At 41.0% G+C, this 13,893-nt stretch overlaps 1 protein-coding gene and 1 pseudogene across 6 annotated transcripts in view; one reads left to right on the top strand and one right to left on the bottom strand.

Annotated features, from left to right (window-relative positions):
* Positions 1–313: 313 nt before the first annotated feature.
* LOC101425318 (profilin-1 pseudogene) lies at positions 314–688 on the bottom strand (annotated as a pseudogene).
* A 1,337-nt stretch (positions 689–2,025) lies between these two features.
* PHACTR4 (phosphatase and actin regulator 4) overlaps positions 2,026–13,893 on the top strand; it is a 131,482-nt gene continuing 119,614 nt past the window's right edge. Inside the window, exon 1 of one of the 6 annotated variants that reach the window (XM_004455691.5) lies at positions 2,026–2,377. The gene's annotated coding sequence lies outside the window, so the exon portion shown is untranslated. The remainder of the gene's footprint in view (positions 2,378–13,893) is intronic. The other 5 variants (XM_023588000.3, XM_058304795.2, XM_023587997.3 and 2 more) reach the window with 5 other exon arrangements.

Raw genomic sequence — 13,893 nt, 5'->3', positions numbered from 1 at the left:
TCCCCCATTTTCACATTGGGATGCCTGTCTTTTTATTGTTGAATTGTATGATCTCTTTTTTTATTAGTAGAATCTTTTTTTTTATTCAGAAAAAAACAAAAACAACACAAAGTTTTCCAACCACACACAGGAGGGTATGGGTAAGGAAAGGTGTCTGTACATCTAGTCCCCATCCCCGCCCCATGTGGTTTTGGGAGCAATAAGGGATGTGGGGTTATGACCCCCAAAATAAAAATTGTGTGTGTGTGTGTAAGGGAAGGAGAGGGATGCAAAAGCAGTGGGGCAAGGACAGACAAAGTTAGTAGTGGAAACACTATAGGTAGAAGGCCATTTCATAACATTTTTTGTTGATCAAACTACTGTGGACACCTTCTTTGCCCATCAGCTGAACTAGCATTTTTGCAGTTATGGTGACGGTGAGGTTGAAGGTGGGAGCTCCACTGGTGCTCTTAGTATGAAGATCCATGGTAAATTCTCCATTCTGCAGCAGTGAGTCCCGGATTACAGAACATTTCTGGCCCCCAAGTGTCATGCCATTCACGAAAAAACTTGACTGGTCTTTGCCAACCAGAACACCAACCTCAGCTGGCATGATGTTGACCAAGGTCTGGTGGCCCAGACGAAAGGTGAGTCCTAATAGCTCACGATGGCCCACAATGGCGGCATCCTGACAGGTCCTGTCCGCCATGAGGTATAGATGCGTTCCACCTGGTCATGGCGCTCCTCCTGGGGCCGCTCTCCGTGATGCTGCTGGGGCTGCAAGCTGGACTCTGGCAGGCCTGCGAGGGGAGGCGAGACTAGGGGCACTCGCTGCTGTTGGGACCGCAGCTCTGCTCTCTGTGCAACAGTCCTCCCACCGCCACTTCCTGATGATTTCTTTATATAACATAGATCTCAAACCTTAATCAGATTTGTGGTTTCCAAATATTTACTCACATTTAGTAGCCAGTACAGTAATTCCCTTGTTTGCCTGTTGATTCAGAGGCATGAGGACCAAAGCAGCCAGGTGACGTTTTAACTAGTTCTTCGTTGGACTTGTTTTGCAACTATTAATTTTTTTTTAAAGATTTATTTATTTCTCTCCCCTTTCCCCCCAACCTCCCTCCTGGTTGTCTATTCTCTGTGTCTATTTGCTTTGTGTTCTTCTTTGTCTGCTTCTGTTGTTGTCAGCTGCATGGTAATCTGTTTCTTTTTGTTGCGTCATCTTGTTGTTAGCCCTCCGTGTGTGCGGCGCCATGCCTGGGCAGGCTGTACTTCCTTTCATGCTGGGTGACTCTCCTTACGGGGCGCACTCCTTGCACGTGGGGCTCCCCTACGCGGGGACACCCGTGTGGCATGGAACTCCTTGCGCACATCAGCACTGCACATGGGCCAGTGCCACACGGGTCACAGAGGCCCCGGGTTTGAACCATGAACCTCCCATGTGGTAGACGGACACCCTAAACACTGGGCCAAGTCCACTTCCCAACTATTAATATTTTATCTGTGGTTTCCCTTTACATTTTCACAACAGTCTTGGAAGAACACATTTTTTTATTTTGATGATGCCCAACTTAACATTTTCTTTTATGGATTGTTTTTGACGTTCACAAATATTTCTGTCTTGTGTTTTCCTCTAGACGTTTTGTAGCTTTAGGATTTACACTTAAGTCTCATTTGAGACATGACACAACCAGTTTCGTATTTTAGAAAGTTTCTCTAGTGTCAGTAAGTACGGTGTAGGTGTGGTTGATGAGATCCTGGAGACATGAAACTAGCAAGCGCTGGTAGAAAGATGATGGTGGTGTTGGTAGTCTGACTGAACGGTGAGTTGAAAGAGGTGGCAAGAATGATTCCTGGTTTCTTATGCATAAAATTGAGGGTAGCTTACCTGTAAGTTTTTTGCCTAATTGGCTCCCCAACAGTTTTTCTTTTTGGGAGAATTGTAATTGAAATCCGCCAGACCAGGACTGGACAGTTTTCCAAAACAGCACACTTGCATTAGCTCCCTCCCTGGAGCATAGTAATGAACACTTTCCTTCCTAGTCCCAAAGACCTCGGCCTCCAACAGTACCAGGCTTTTAGACATAGAGCACGATATGGCGCATGCCCAGAGAGACTGCAAGGAGCCGGACGGGCACCGGGAGCAAAGGCCGTGAAATTCCCGCCATTTTGTCCCACTAGCGGCACAGCTGGCCGCTGCTGGAGACTACAAGCCCCGTGACTCTCCGCGGCAGTACTTCCTACCCATTACGGTCCGGCCCATTCCTTCTCCCCCCAACCCCCCCGCCCCTCCCGGGGGCCGAAGCCTCTGGCCTCAGCTTGGAGGCTGGCGAGCCGGATAGGATTTCCGGGGGAAACTGCTGTGGAGGTTGAGAAGGTGGCGGCGGCAACCCAGGTGAGTAACTGAGCGAGGTAAAGTGAGCGGGAAGTGCGCGGGGCGGGACTGAGAGCGGCTGGTGAGCTCGGGCCGCGTTCTTGACTCCGCTGGGGGGTCGCGGCCCGGGTGGGGGTAGCGGCCCGGACCCCGGTCGCGCGGGGCTGCCTTCTCCCTCCTCGGCCCTCCCACGACGGTTCCGTCTTGGCTTCTGAGTCTGTAGCGGCGCCTGGCTTAGGTTCACCCTGTCCGGCCCCTGGCGACTTGGCTTGGCTCTTTTGTCTGGACTGCTCCTCGCCCCTTTGTGCCGGGTGTGTGGAGTCACCTCCTTGGAAGAACCCGCCCGGCCAGCCCCTTACGGGAACTGCGGGTCTGTAGGGATCCGGTTACGGTAACCGGATCGGGTCAAAGTACATTTTTCAAAACCGTCGTTGGTCAGAACTTCGTGTCCTGGTTGGGCAGAACTGAGACTTGGAGCCAGGCAGAGGCAGACGGAGTTTAGGTAGAAAACCTTGAGGTTATTGTCTAACTCTTAAACGTCAGCACTGAGCGGCTTCAGAGTACGAATCTGCAGGCGTTTTTCTTGGTAGAGAGATAGGTCTATGGAAAAGAAGCAAGCCCTCGGGAATGGGGAAGGGATCGAATTTGCTGCGATGTCTGCATAGGTCGGAACTGTGGCGGGGACCAAAAGATCAATGCGATTGACAGAACTGTTCACACACTTCCTGAGTCTCAGATAAGAGAAGTGATTTATAGGGTTGCTAGCTGCTTTTCCATTCATTGCGTGCAAAAAAGAGAAAATAGTCTAGTACTTAATTCGGCCTCGCACACCCCCCGCCCCCAAATCCTTTTTTTCCTTATCGCTTCTGCTTGAAACAAAAAGTCGAAAGAACAAGTCCATTAATAGAGGGATCTGCTTTACAGAGAAACCAGAAACCTAGTGACTTCTAGAAAGCAACAAAAGGGACCAGTTCACTAAGTGAAAGGAGTGAAGCCAGTTTGGGGGAGGAGAGGTCGTGGACCCTTACTGGAAACTGCCTAATTGCATGAATTTGATCAAATTTGGTTAGATAGTGCTAATTCTGGCTATGTCCGGTTGGAAGACTGCATTGCTAGATTCCCCTTAAGATAAAGTTTTCTAAAGGCCATTGCAGATAATCTTTTTAAAAAACATTAATTAGTATTTCAAGTCTCTGGAATGAGGACAGTGAAATTTCTTTTGCATGAATCAGGGAAGGTTACTGAAGTTATATATATAGGTTAAATTCTCATGCTAGCCAAGAAGACAAATAAAGTCCTTTGGACCTTATTATTTTTTGTCTTCTTTGTGGGTTTTTTTTCCTTTGGATCTTATTGTTAATACTGAGTGATAGCTCATAACAGAAATGACTTATTCTGAGACCTCAGGTTGTGCTGTTAATATTGTATAGGGACGGGAGGTTCTTAATATAGTTACTCTTCAGTTTTTAATCCAGCAGTGGGTGGGGTTCCTTTGTGCTTGCCTGGCTGTGCTTTAAAGAAGCATCCTTAGAATTGCTCTAGGAGCTTTAGAAATAATCTAAAGAAAAGCAGTTGCTAATGACTGGTTGTTACTTGTTCAAATCTGATTATGCTATCTATGTTACTTTTTGAAAGCAGTTCACATATATTATGTGATTTAATTCTCACTACAACTCTGTGAGATAGTTGTTCTCATTTTACAGCCTATGAAACTGAAGCCCTAAAACGTTAAGTGATTTGCCCAAGGTCACACTGTTAACCCAGATAGTAAACAGCAGTGTAAACCACATTCCAAGTCCACTGCTCTTTTCATTACCTCACACTTAAAATAGCCACACATCATACCACCAACAACAGCTTTTGGTTTGCTAAAATCTAAACACTGAAGAAAAATAATGGCAATCTTTTAAAATCAGAGCAGTCTGGTTTATAGGGAACTGGAATTTTTAGAACCATAAACGATGAGTCTTTCTTGTACATCATACTGAACATTGGTACCATCCCTTGTCTTACGCTGTGCTGTGATTACCTTGTGCCTAGCTGAATGACGATTTTATAGAGCCCTAGGGATGAAAAGGTGGTGAGTTACTGGTCTGTGGTTTTTACTAATCTTTATTAAAAGGTTTATTTGCTAAAAGGTGTTGACTGATCTTACCTAAAAGGCTTATTCAGTATGTTGGAGAACATAGATATAGCAGCTTTGGCTACTGAAACTAACATTGAAGACAAAACTGAAATTCAGATACTATTCCAGCCAAAGTGGCCAGATTCAAGAAAATGCTTTCTTTAGCTTCTGTGTTTAAAAATAACTTTTAATCACTTTCAAACCTGCAGTTTACTCTTGGATTTATGTCTCTACATGCCAAAGAATGTGACATCAGAAATAGAAACTACTTCACTTCCCTTATTTAAATTCTTCTTAGGTAAAATGAATAACATGCCAATGGAATTGAGTCAGTACAGTTAGTCTAGTTTTTCTATCTCTTTTATTATACCATCATAATGGGAAAGAACTTTTTTCTCTTGTGTTTTTTCCTGCTGGTCTACTTTATTTCCAAATCCACTTGCTCATTCATCCATTTAATCAACAAATACTTATTCAAAGTCTAGTATGTTCTAGGCACTGTTCTAGACCTGGGGACAAAGCAATGAAAAGTCTTTTCCTCTTTGGAGGAGAAGGGGGGTCAAACAGTAAATAGTAACCAAATAAATAAAATCCCCTCTTATTAACTGTGTAATCTTGAGCAATTCACTCAACCTCTTCTAAAAAACTAGTTTTCTCATCTCTAACATGGGAATAACGATTCTTGCTTTGTCTACCTAGCTGTGGAATTGTTTCCAGAGGCAAGTAGGAAAAGTGTTTGTTGCATTAATGTGCAAATTTGTGTATTACGTTATTATTACTACTATTAGAAAAGAAAAGGAGCATTGAGAGAAGAAGGTTATTTATGAGGAAGGAGACAAAGAAGGGAATTGAAGAATTCTATAGCCTAAGAGTTTGACGTTTCATTGTAAAACTTTCTGTGGTTTACCAGACCATATGTTTCCACATGGGCTACCATAACCCTTTATATAGACCTCTTTTTTTAAAAAAAACATTTATTTATTTATTTCTCTCCCCTTTCCTCCCTTCCCCCCAGTTGTCTGCTGTCTGTGTCTGTTCGCTGTGTGTTCTTCTGTGACCGCTTCAATCCTTATCAGTGGCACTGGGAATCTGTGTTTCTTTCTGTTGCATCATCTTGTGTCAGCTCTCCATGTGTGCGGCGCCATTCCTGGGCAGGCTGCACTTTCTTTCACGCTGGTTGGCTCTTCTTACGGGGCGCACTCCTTGCACGCATCAGCACTGCGCATGGGCCAGCTCTACACGGATTAGGGAGGACCGGAGTTTGAACCACTGGACCTCCCATGTGGTAGGCGGATGCCCTATCCATTGGGCCAAGTCCACTTCCCTAGACCTCTTTTTTAACATTTATCAAATACAACTGTTTTTTGACATTATTTCAGTTAGCTGTCTTGATGGCAGGAACTCTGTCCTAGTGAACAGCCTTTGCACTTAGCACACAAAGTTCTAGGTATTTCATTGGAACTTTATAAATGCTTGTTGAATGAGTGATCAGATAACAGAGGTGGCAGAGTCGTTGTGGAGAACTTCAGAACACAGATGCCAAGATTGTACTTTTATTCAGCAGATATTTTAGTTATGCCCATTGTGTGCTAGGATCTGGGTTATACTCTAGAACAAGGGTTCTTAACCTTTTTTTTCCCCACAAACCCCTTTGCCAGTCAGGGGAAAACCATGGACCCCTTCTCAGAATGTAACAGCAGATAGTTTTATGACACTCAACTAGTGTGAGGTCTAACAACTACCGTAATTTAAAACATTTGAAGGTAAAAGAAAAGGAGCCAACAGAGAGGCAGATATTGAAGATCTGTACAAGAGAAAGGTAGATAATGAAGAAGCACTGGGAGGAAGTAGAATCAAAAGCTCATGGAGAGGTGAACTTTGAAAAGGTAACTAGAAGAAAAGAAAAATGGATGAAAATATATTTTGAATTGATAGAGAAGGAAGTTGAAATAGGAGTAGTTGTTACCAAGTGCTTATTCTGCTCCAGGCACTGTTCCAGACTTTTATGAGATATTTAATTTTACAACATTTCTGTAGAGTGGTTGGACATCCTCGTTTGACATTTGAAGAAATTCTGGTTCAAAGAGATTAGTTACATTTCCCAAGGACATTTTATAATAGTGGGAGACATCTGGAACCTAGATATGTTTTAACTAAATCCCAGGCTCATAATTTCTCCCTTATAGGGTCTGTTCATGCCTCATGACATTTTTTTTTCATTTATTTCTCTCCCCTTCACCGCCCCCCCCCCCAGTTGTCTGCTCTCTCTGTCCATTTGCTCTGTGTTCTGTCCGTTTGTAGTCTTGTCAGCAGCACCAGGAATCTGTGTCTCTTTTTTTGTTGTGTCATCTTGCTGTATCAGCTCTCCCTGTGTGTGGCGCCACTCTTGGGCAGGCTAGACTTTTTTTGCACTGGGCGGCTCTCCTTATGGACGCACTCCTTGTGCATGGGGCTCCCCTGCACAGGGGACACCCTTGTGTGGCATGGTACTCCTTGCACGCATCAGCACTGCACTTGGGTCAACTGACCACATGGGTCAGGAGGCCCTGGGTTTGAACCCTGGACCTCCCATGTGGTAGGCAGACGCTCTATGCATTGAGCCAAATCCGCTTCCCCTTCATGACCTTTTTAAAAAATTTTTCTATCTGAAAAAAAAGTGAAGTTATCTACATAATTAAAGGACAGGGTGAGCTTGGAGACCTGAGATAGTGTTAAAAGTTATAATAGCAGTGGTGGAAAAGGATAAAGGAGTCAAGATGGCTAAAAGGCTGCCGAACAGCAATTAGACTCCAAATGAAGTCAGACACAAATTATCCAGTAGTCTTCCATTCTGTTTCCTACATTCTCACTAGGAACATTTTTTGAAGTTTATTCTTTCTATAGGCCTTAGAAAGAGATGCCTAATGCTGAAACCAAATATTCTGCTGCCACTGTGTCTCTGAGCAAGTCACAAATTTTATGCTTCAATTTTCTCATCTCTAAAAGGAACTGGTTTAGTTGTTCTCTCAAATTCTAGGATTTTGTGACTTAGAACCAAAAACAATCCAAGGGATTTTTAAGAGAGTAAGTATGTTCAAAAGCTTAGGTTTGATTTTAGGGAGGAAATGGTTGAAACTATATAGCTTTCAGACTTTAGCTTGGTTTTTAGTTTAAATTCTCTATTTTTGACAATCTGAATAAATGCAGACATTCCATGTTTATGAATTGGAAGATTTGGTATTGTTAAGATGGCAATATAGACAAACTGATCTACAGATTTTGTGTAATTTCTATCAAAATCCCAGCTGAATTCTTTGCAGAAATTGACAAGCTAATCCTAAAATTCATATGGAAATTCAAGAGGCCCAGAACAACCAAAACAATTTTGAAAAAGAAAAACAAAAGTTGGAAGATTCACATTTCCCAATTTAAAAACTTACTACAAAGCTGTAATAATCAAAACAGTATAGATTGATGGAATAGAATTGAGAGTCTAGAAATAAACTCTTATATTTATGGTTTATTTTAACAAGGGTACCAAGAATATTCAATGGAGAATGAATAATATTTTCAACAAATGGTGATGGGACAAGTGAACATCCACATGCAATAGAATTTACTTGGACTGTTGGAGATTTGGACCCAAAGGGTATCGGGAATGAAAGAAAGTGAAAGAAAGAAAAAAGAAAGAACAAGAGAGCTGGAATCAGGGGGTCTGCGAGTAATAACTCCTCAGACAACTTTATTGTTTACAAGGGGCTCTCTATATACCTCAGTGTACATGAGAACAAGCAGGAATAAATAGCCTATGTGCCAATAAGCAGGAACACACAGCGTACGTGACATCAAGCCGCAACACGTATTAACTATCAGCATTACCCATAGTCTAAGGAATTTAAAAAATCTTATCTCAAGGTACAAAGTCTAAGTGTTCTATTCACTACAAAAGGTATGTGCTCATCTTTTCTTTCAGCTTTTAACAGCTTCATCCCATTTGCTGGGAACTCTTAATTACCGCATTCCTTAGGTTGCAAGCATAGCCATGGAGACAGCACATCTCTCCTTGGGAGGCCACTGTGCCTCAGTTTCCAACATTGGACCCCTACTGCACACCATATACAAGCATTAACTCAGTGCATCAAAGATGCAAATGTAAGAGCTAAAACTATAAAACTCTTAGAAGAAAACATAGGTGTAAATCTTCATGACCTTGGATTAGGCAGTGGTTTCTTAGATATAGTATCAAGAGCACAAGTGACAAAAGAAAAAATAGATACAATGGACAGTACCAAATTTTTAAAATAATGTCTGTGCTTCAAAGGGCATTATCAAGAAACTGATAAGACAATCCATAGTATGAGAGAAAATACTTGAAAATAATATATCTATCTAGAATATATAACCTGTATCTAGTATATATAAAGAACTAATACAAATCAACAATAGAAAGATAAATAATCCAGTTTTAAAAATGGGCAAAGGATCTGTACATATATTTCTCCAAAGAATATATAAAAATGACAGATAAGGACTTGACAAGATATGTTAACATCATTAGCCATAAGGGAAGAACAACTCAAAACCACAATGATTTGATTTGATACCAATTCAAATCTGTTAGAATGGCTATAATCAAATGGACAGTAATAACAAGGGTTAGCAAGGATGTAGAAGTTTTTGGAAACCTCTCCACTGCTGCTGGCAATGTAAAATGGTGCAACAGCTTTGGAAAACAATCTGGAAGTTCCTCAAAAGGTCATATCCTTCTCAGGGAAATTCAAATTCATTAACTGATCAAGGTCAGTGTATAAGTCCAGCCATTAGAGACCAACATGGGACAACTCAGTAGGCCACTGAAGTTCTAGAGCTTCCTGTGGGGTCTGTCAATGCTATTGTTGGATCTTTATTGCAGCTTTGCAATACAGAAAAGGCATTTAACAAAATCCAGCACTCTTTGTTGATTAAAAATACTCAGAAAACTGGGAATAGCAGGGACCTTCCTCAACATGGTAAAGGGTATTTATGGGAAACTCACAGCTAACATACTCAATTGTGAAAGACTGAAAGCTCTTCACCTAAGATTGGAAACAGAACAAGGGTGTCTGTTATCACCACTGCTATTCATGCTTGCAAGGGAAGTTCTAGCTTGAGCAATTAGTGAAGAAAATGAAATAAAAGGCATCCATTTGGAAAGGATTAATTAAAACATTCCCTATTTGCAAATGACATGGTCATCCCAAAGAACCAATAAGAAAGCTACCAGAGCTAATGAAGGAATTCTGCAAGTGGCAAGGTACAAGATCAGCCCTCAGATATCAGTGGTGTTTCTATATACCAGTAATGAACAATCTGAAAAGGAAATCAAGAAAAGAATTCCATTTACAATAGCAACTAAAAAAATAACATATCTAAGAATAAATTTAACCAAGGATGTAAGGGATTTGTACTTGACAACTACAAAACATTGCTTAAAAATATCAAAGAAAACCTAAGTAAATGGAAAGACATACCAAGTTCATGGATTGGAAGACTTAATATTGCTAAAATGTCAATTGTACTCAAATAATTTTACAGATTCAGTGCAGTCCCAATCAAAATTCCAATGGCTTTCTTGACAGAAATGGAAAAGCCAATCATCAAATTCACATGGAAGGAAAAGGGGTACTGAACAGCCAAACCATCTTGAAAAAGTACAAAGTTGGAGGATTCACACTTCCTGATTTCAAAACTTATTACAAAGCTACACTAATCAAACCATTATTGGTACTGGCACAAGGACACACATACAGACCAATGGAATAGAACTGAGAGTTCAGAAATAAACTCTTACATCTATGGCGAATTGATTGGTGACAAGGTTGCCAGGTCTGCTCAATGAGGAAAAAAATAGTCTCTTCAACAAATTGTGCTTGGAAAACCAGATAGCCACATGAGAAAGAATGACAGTGAATTCCCCCCTCACACCATATATAAAATTAACTCTAAATGGACATATGAACTAAATATTAGAGCTAAAACCATAAAACCCTTCAAGAAAACATGGGGAAATATCTTCAGAACCTTGTATTAGATGGTGTATTCTTAGACTTTACATCCAAAGCACAAGCAACAAAAGGAAAAATAAGTATATTGGACTTCATCAAAATTAAAAACTTTTGTGCATCAAAAGCCATTATCAAGAAAGTGAAAAGACAGCCTACAGAATGGAAGAAAATATTTGGAAACTTTATATCTGATAAGAATTTAATATCCAGAATATATAAAGAATCCTGCCCTCAAAAACAAAAGGACAAATAACCCAATTACAAAGGCACAGGACTTCTTATCCAAAAAAATATACAAATGGCAGTAGGCACATGAAAAGATCACCATTATTAGCCACTAGGGAAATGTAAATCAAAATCAAAAATACTATGAGATATCACTTCACATCCATGAGAATGGTGATTATAAAAAATACGGAAAATAAATATAGGTGAATGCAGAGAAATAGGAATTCCCGTATATTGTCAGTGGGATTGTAAAGTGGTACAGCCACTGAGGAAAACAGTTTAGGGCTTCCCAAACCAAGTTAAGAATAGAATTACCCTATGACCCAGTAATCCCATGTTTAGGTATATACCCCATGGAACTGAAAGCAGGGACTCAATCAGATATTTGTACACCGATGTTCATGGCATTATTCACAATAGCCAAGGGTGGAAACAACCCAAGTTTCCATTGACAGATGAATGGATAACAATAGATGGTATAAATATGCAATGGAATGTTGATCAGAAGTAAAAAGGAAAGAAGTTCTGATACATTCTATAATATAATGAACTTTGAATGCATCATGTTGAGTTAAATAAGCCAGGTATAAAAAGACATTTTATGATCTCACTTATATGAAATAACTAGAATATGCAAATTCTTTAGAGACAGTAAATAGGTTATAGTTTATGGGGTGAGGTGGGGGAGGGGAATGAAGAGTTATTGCTTAATGGGTACAGAGTTTTTGTTTGGAGTGATGGAAAGGTTTTGATAAATGATGGTGTAGATGATAGCACAACATTATTATTATTTTTTTTAAAATATTTATTTCTCTCCCTTCCCCCACCAGTTGTCTGCTCTCTGTGTCATTCGTTGTGTGTTCTTCTGTGACCTCTTCTATCCTTATCAGCAGCACCGCGAATCTGTGTTTCTTTTTGTTGTGTTTCTTTTTGTTGTGTCATCTTGTGTCAGCTCTCTGTGTGTGCGGTGCCATTCTTGGGCAGGCTGCACTTTCTTTCATGCTGGACGGCTCTCCTTATGGGGTGCACTCCTTGCGCATGGGGCTCCCCTATGCTAGGGACACCCCTACATGGCATGGTACTCCCTGCATGCATCAGCACTGCGCATGGGCCAGCTCCACACAGGTCAGGGAGGCCTGGGGTTTGAACCACGGACCTCCCATGTGGTAGGCAGATGCCCTACCCATTGGGCTAAGTCTGCTTCCAACACAACATTACTAATACAATTAATCCACTGATTTGTATATTTTAAAATGGCTAAAAAAGTAAATTTTATGTTGTATATATGTTACCACAATATAATCATTACTTCTCTTTTTAAAGCATCCACCTGATTTGATAAGACCTCTCTCATTGCTGACAGCAATCTCCTCAGTTGATTGTAGATGTAATTAGCCATAGATGAAATCAGTTTATTGATGATTTAAGTCCATGAAATGTCCACTTAGTAACAATTAGGACAGTACTTGCTTGACCAAACAACTGGCCAAGTTGACACATGAACCTAACCACAGTCCTTACCTTATCATCTTAGCAGCTGTACTCATCACTTTAAACCATATATAATCTCTAAATAAAAATTTAAAAAAAAAAAAGCAGACATATTTTCCACCTAAAAATAATCAACTATCCTGCATACAACCAGAAACACACTGAATCTCTCCAGGACAGGGTGCAAATCCTTGGGCAATATTCACTCTTAAACTTGATATCCTGTAACTTAAATATTATAACAAACTAATACAACTTATATGTCATGTGATAGGGGAGTAAGATAGGAAAGAAAACAAAGGTATTTATGTATACATATACAAACATAAAATAAGGAAGAATAGTCATAAACATTAAAGTCCCCATATTTGTAACTGTTCGTATGGTCGTTGTTCATATTTATCACTACATTCTTTACAGATGCACCTCTGACCATTTCTCCTTCCAAGCAAAATGAACAACCAGGTGCACTGCTCAAAGTTCCATCCACTGGGAGGTCTCCCTCTCACCACTGGCCTTCAGGGACATCCCAGAAAGGGGCTGCAGTGCTTCAGTTGTCCCCCTTCATTGGTACCTGCATGAACCATCTGTAAGCCAGGCCCAAGTTTACTCTTCCTCAGTCAGCTGATTTTAAGAAACTCCCCAAGAGGCCATATCTGTGGATTGGGAAAGGGATGGTAATGTGGCAGGAATGGGAGCCATGGGCGTTTGGGCCACTTCCCCATGTAACTTACTTGTGCCGCTCAAGTCCTGTCTCACATATACCACTTCTATTTTATGATGGAGTGCTGCTGTGCATGCCAAACTTGATAGCTTGGCAGGTTAGACAACAACCAGCTCATGATAGGCAACTCAGGTCCCATGGTAACTTGATGACCCATGTTTAAGCATTCAGTCTCTACTAAGGCTCAGTAGAAGGCCAAAAGCTTTTTTTTCAAAGTAAGAGTAGTTAGCTGCAGAGGATGATAGGGCTTTTCTCCAGTAGGAATCTGCATTGTGATTCACCTATAGAGGCCTGCTAAAGGCTCTAGACGGCATCTGTGTTTTTCACTGATACTTCCAACACCATTGGATCTGCTGAATCATATGGCCCAAGTGGCAGAGCATCTTGCATGGCAATCTGATTTGTTGCATAGCCTCCTCTTGTTCCAGTCCCCACTCAAAACTAGCAGCTTTTCTGGTCACTCAATAAATGGGCTGGAGTAGTATGTCCAAATGAGGGATTTGTTGTCTCCAAAATCCAGAGTCCAACTAGGCATTGTACCTTTTTTTTAGTCATAGGAAGGGCCCAATGCAACAACTTACCCTTCACTTTAGAAGGGATACCTCGACATGCCCCACACCACTGGACACCTAGAAATTTCACCTATGTAGAAGGCCTCTGTATTTTTGTTGGATTTATCTCCCATCCTCTGACACACAAATGCCTTACCAATAAGTCTAGAGTGGTTGCTACTTCTTGCTCACCAGGTCCAGTCAACATGATATCATCAATATAATGGACTAGTGTGATGTCTTGTGAGAGGGAGAGCCAATCAAGGTCCCTCAAGGCAATATTATGACATAGGGCTGGAGAGTTGATAGTTCCCTGAGGTCGGACAGTGAAGGTATATTGCTGGCCTTACCAGCTGAAAGCAAACGTTTTCTGGTGGTTTTTACTAATGGTAATT

The sequence above is a fragment of the Dasypus novemcinctus genome, chromosome 9, assembly GCF_030445035.2.
Source record: "Dasypus novemcinctus isolate mDasNov1 chromosome 9, mDasNov1.1.hap2, whole genome shotgun sequence".
Lineage (NCBI taxonomy): Eukaryota > Metazoa > Chordata > Mammalia > Cingulata > Dasypodidae > Dasypus > Dasypus novemcinctus.
Note: the sequence above shows the minus strand (reverse complement) of the source record. Positions and strands in the feature narration are given on the sequence as shown.